Consider the following 6,000-nt stretch of genomic DNA (forward strand, 5'->3'; position numbering starts at 1 on the left):
CAGATCGTGAAGTTCAGGTATGTTCGGATCTCGGAGATCCGAATACGCTCATGCCTACTATATACACACTTCTGTGATGAAGCCACTCCTGAAGCTTCACTGCAGGGGGTGTCTGGTCAGCTTCTATATACACACAAACAGTAGCAGCAGACTGTCATTACACCAGCACTGACCAGACATGTTATTTGTTGATTCAATCACAACCTCTCACCTACAATAGTGCACTTGTGAGAATGTGTTTCTGGTTTTAGTTCTGTATTATAAATTTTAATTTTATTTATTATTATCCTCAATTACATTCCCAGTCCACAGTCACCATGGTGTGCAGTAAGAAAAAGAAAATATTTACATTTTTTTTCTTTATCTTTCTAACTAATGTTAACAGTGGACACTGCACATACTATAACGGGGTGCAATGAAGCAACACACACACAAACTGACTAGTAGACCTGCATTATGGGCCAATGCTAAAAATCACATTGATACCTTCAGAATACTTCAGTATTTATTTGAGAAGCTTTTCCTTATAGGGACCACATCTTTGGTCCCCAAACCACACGAGGTCCCCACTATGTGACTGTGTAAACAGATGCAGGTCCCCACAATGTGATAATTACCAGAAAACACACACACACACACACACGTGTGGACCCGGCGTATAAACACTGGCCTCACCATTGGCCAAGTGCGATCTATTTACAGTTACTTATATAGCGCAGCAGATTCCGTTGCGCTTACAGTAGTATAAATGCGGTTTAAAGTATACTGTATACTGCAACATTAGAGTACTTCTTTTGTTTGTGATAGCCTGTCTGTATATCTCCATGGTTATGCCCACATTCAATGATAAGTATTTGCAAACAATGCTGGAAATCTAGATTTCTGTATATTAATATATACATATATGTGCCTCATGTTTATCAAGCAAACCAGATTTCAGAAATAATGTATGCATATATATAAGTATTAATGGTACTTGTTTCCTAGCGGGGTGACCACTAAGCTATTTGCTTAGTGGGCTATTCTGCGTAGTGAAATCGCATCGCACATCGCATTGCTTGGCTTTTTGTGCCGTGTGATGCGATGAGATCTCAGTAGTTAATTTATTCACTGCACCCTGAGTGGAATGGCATCGCACAACGCATCTCATGGCCCTTTTTTGTGGCATGAGATGTGAAATGTGAGATGCGATCTCAATAGTTAATATGGTAAAACACCACCACTCTCCACGTCACCTCGAAGCGTAGCGTGCGCTTTCATACCCCCACTATCCACGTTGGTGTGGAGTTGATGTTATATAGTGTGGCAAGCACAGCGAGCCACCGAGCCCGAAGCGTGGTGAGCGGACGCGGATTACCTTACATGTATTAGTAAATTCTTAAATATTGGGAAAATGACTACAGGGTACAAAGCATTAGGGTTCTATACATGTGATTTTGTTATTGATGTCCAGGTAATGAATCATTCAATTCTTAAATGTAGATTCACTTTTAAAATCCTTTTTGTAACAAATAATCTAAGCATTTACTTGATAAAGATGCTGTCATATGTCATTAGTAATGTACTTGTTGCAAGGTCCCCACTAGTCAAAGGTGAATGTGTGTGAACTATGCAAATAAAATGGAAATGAGGTCCCCATTAGCCATGTTCACTTGGGTTTTTTCAGGTCCCCACTAAGCATGGTCAGAACATTACTTCATAAATTTAGATAATTGAAGTTGTGTATAAGTTAGTAAAGCTATGGATACAGTTACTGATTTTTTTCATACTTCTAGAATGTTTAGAAAGGGTGGTCCCCACAAGTGATGATCAGAAAGTTGGTCCCCGTACAACATGAAAACCAGTATGTGTGTGAGTGTGTGTGTAACAGGCTTTGTATGTATGTATGTATATATGTGTGTGTGTGTGTGTGTGTGTAAAAGGCTGTGTGCAGTGGCGGAAGTCCCGGAGGCAATGGAGTCATTTGCCGCCGGGCGCCACATTTGAAGGGGACACCCGGCATGACATCCATTGCCTCTGAACTCCAGCCCCTGCGCGCCACTCAGAATGTTGTATGAGAGCAGCGCTGCAGTGATTAGCAGCGCTGCTCCAGGAGCTCAGTCAGAGGAGGAGACGGGACTTCCTGTCACACGCAGAGCCCCTGTCTCCTCCTGACAGCCCTGCAGCCCGTCCAGCTCTTCACCCCCCACGATCTGCTGGCTCATGCTAAGGAAGGGATGCCTCATTTACAGGTGAGAGGGGGCAGTTGTAGTGTTTATTAAACTATTTATGTGTATTGTGTGTATATTTATATAGGGTTATGTTTACTGTATGTGCATTTGTTGCTATGTGTGCATATATGGGCATGGGCTGTGCACATGTTGCTGTGTGTTTACATAGGTGTGTAGTGGGTGTATGTGCATGTTTGGCTGTGTGTATACATGTGTGTGGCTGTGTGTATACGTGTGTGTGTGTGACTGTGTATACATATGTGTGTGACTGTGTATACATATGTGTGTGGCTGTGTGTATACATGTGTGTGTGGCTGTGTGTATACGTGTGTGTGTGTGTGTGTGTGTGTGTGTGTGTGACTGTGTGTATACATATGTGTGTGACTGTGTACACATGTGTGTGTGGCTGTGTGTATACGTGTGTGTGTGTGTGTGTGTGTGTGGCTGTGTGTATACATATGTGTGTGTGTGTGTGTGTGTGTGTGGTTGTGTGTATATATATTTGTATGTTGCTGTGTGTATACATGTGGGTGTATGTGCATGTGTTGCTGTGTGTATACATGTGTGTGTGTGTGTGTGTGTGTGTGTGTGGCTGTTTGTATACATATGTGTGTGTGGTTGTGTGTATACATATGTGTGTGTGGTTGTGTGTATACATATGTGTGTGTGGTTGTGTGTATACATATGTGTATGTTGCTGTGTGTATACATGTTGGTATATGTTCATATGTAGCTGTGTGTATACATGTGTTTGTGTGTATGTGGAAGTGTATAATTGTGTGTGTATGTGCATATGCACTGTAGCTACTGTGTATACATGTGATGTATGTGGCAGTGTGTATACATGTGGCTCTATGTATGTGGCTGTGTGTATATGTATGTGGCTGCTGTGTATATGTGTGTTCCTATGTGGCTGTGTGTATATGTGTTTGTGCATGTGCCTCTGTGGGTGTGTCTGCATTATAAGATGGCCAACCAATAGTGTTAAGAAAGCAAGGTTTTTCTTTTTTTTGGGGGGGGGGGGGCGACATCACACTTTTGCCTCCGGGCATCTGTTATAAACTTACGCCACTGGCTGTGTGTGTGTGTGTGTGTGTGTGTGTGTGTGTAAAAGGCTGTGTGTGTGTGTGTGTGTGTGTGTAACAGGCTTTGTATGTATGTGTGTGTGTGTGTGTAACAGGCTGTGTATGTATATATGTGTGTGTAACAGGCTATGTGTGTGTGTGTGTGTGTGTGTGTGTGTGTGTGTAACAGGCTATGTATGTGTGTGTGTGTGTGTGTGTGTGTGTGTGTGTAACAGGCTATGTATGTATGTATGTATGTCTATATGTGTGTGTGTGTGTAACAGGCTATGTGTGTGTGTGTGTAACAGGCTTTGTATATATATATATGTGTGTGTGTGTGTGTGTGTGTGTGTGTGTGTAACAGGCTATGTTCTGTATGTGTGAAGGAACAGGCTGTGTATGTATATATGTGTGTGTGTAACAGGCTGTGTGTGTGTGTGTGTAACAGGCTATGTACTGTATGTGTGAAGGAACAGGCTATGTGTGTGTGTGTGTGTGTGTGTGTGTAACAGGCTATGTATGTATATATGTATGTATGTGTGTGTGTGTGTGTGTGTGTGACAGGCTATGTACTGTATGTGTGAAGGAACAGGCTATGTGTGTGTGGTACAGGCTATGTGTGTGTGTAACAGGCTATGACCCTCATTCAGGTTGGTTCGCTCCCCCGCACGGTCACACAGGGGAGCGATGTTGTGCATGTGCAGCCACTTTGTGTGAGCGAGCAAACCGATTATTTGCCGCCCCGATCGCATGCAGCAGTGTGGACGGAAGCGTGGGGTGGTGGATATGGTTTGCGCCCATGGGAACTCCCATGACGTGGGTGCCGGGGGAGGGCAGCTGATGTCACCGGATGTCAGCTGCCCGCCCTCTTCTCGTACAGGAGCACCACAGATCTAAGACAGCAGAGACTGACTTAGATCTGCGAGCGCTTGAGAAATCATTTGATGGTCAGCGACCGCACTGCCCTGCACACAAGCTGCAAATTGATGATTATGTAAAACATCTGTTCGCATGCGTGAAATCTGAGGTATTTAGATGACCCGCAAAGCTGCAAATTTTGCAGCTTTGTGGTCAATCAGAAGGACCTCCAATGTGTGTGAAGGGAACAGGCTACATGGGGCCCATTTATGACGGATCATATATGGAATGCGATCTGGGTGGGACCATACTGCGCAGGATCACATGAGATTAAAGAGGTTGGTACTTCTTTACTTTCACGGCGCCAGCATGGCGCCGCGCGTCAGAGTCCCCTTGCGGGGCTCGCTTCGCTCGCCCACGCTGCGGGCTCGGTGGCTCGCTACGCTCGCCACGCTATTTAAAATCAACTCCATGCCAACATGGATAGTGGAGGTATGAACTATCCATGTTGGCATGGCGTTAAGTTCCTTTATTTTACATAGTTTGTGGTGAGCGTAACAGCCGGAAGTAGCACGGCGCCATGCTGGCGCCGTGAAAGTAAAGAAATACCAAGAGGTTTAATGGACACAATCCCCCTCTCCCTCCAGGTGCACATACCGCTGGCCATCACAATGCAGCTGCTCTTGGTGCCGGATCTGTAGCTTTGGGGGACACAGCAGATACCGGCAGCTCAGCTCGGCGATACTGCAAGTAGTGGCATCTGCTGCTTCTTGCCAGAACTGTTGCCGCTTTCCATGCTGCGTGTGTGAGCTTGGGATCCTTATACTCCAGAGGCGGCGCTTCAAATGGGGATGATCGTGCCAGTCACAGATCTTGGAGAGAGGAGCCGTGGGCTGGCCACCCCTGCTGTATGGCATAGGGGTCTGGGCAGCGCAGGGGGGCATAGGGTCCCTGTGACGGATGGGCAGACAGCAGTGGGGTCCTTGCGGAGGATAGGAGCTATTACCTAGTTCCCATCCTCCGCAGGGACCCTGCCGCTATCTGCCCATCCGTGGCCACGACCCCTTACTCCCATGGGCGCAACCCATATCCACCACCCCACGCTTCTGTCCACACTGCTGCATACGAACGGGGCGGCAAGTAATCGATTTGAATTTTGTGTAGCATAATGTGTAAGGGGCAAGTATAAGGGGTCAACTATTGTGTTGCATAAAGGGTATATGGTGTGGTACACACCCCTATATCCTTTAATGGCCACACCTCTTTTCTGTTGCTCGCCACTCCAGGGGGGCCCCGTGACGCTGTTGTACCGGGGCCCAGGATTTCTCTTGGCAGCCCTGTTTACCGCCATGGCAGTTCGCATCAACTAACCATCCTGGATTCAATCATCAGTAAGTTTGATATCAGTTGATTGTCTCATCCAATCAACCTCTAGCTAGGGTTATAAATGCTGAAGTCCAGAACAGGCAAAAAGCCTCTCCTTTGTTGGATATTTGTGACACCCAGTGGTTAAAGTGAGGGGGAACGGGGTGGAACTGAGTTCCGCCACCTCTAATGATGAGGTGGAACATTTTAACCTCCACATTGGCCCTGCACAGTTATTCTCACAGAAAAGCACTCTGGTTTGCAGGGGATGCCAAAAACCCTATCACTGGCCCTGTCTCTGCCTAATGGGGATAGGGGAGGGGGCATAATTAGGTGGCGTAGAGAAATGAGTTCCACCACCTCTGCATGACCACTTTAAGCCCTGGTGACACTAATCCAATTACCATCTGCAGTACTCTCTGGCTTCCTCAGCTATCTTGAATATCTGCATCTCTGCTTCATCAGTACAAGTACCAAACCCCAGTGTTCCTGTACAGCTGGTCT

Source organism: Crinia signifera, chromosome 8 (assembly GCF_055691185.1).
Source record: "Crinia signifera chromosome 8, ASM5569118v1, whole genome shotgun sequence".
In the NCBI taxonomy this organism is placed as follows: Eukaryota; Metazoa; Chordata; class Amphibia; order Anura; family Myobatrachidae; genus Crinia; species Crinia signifera.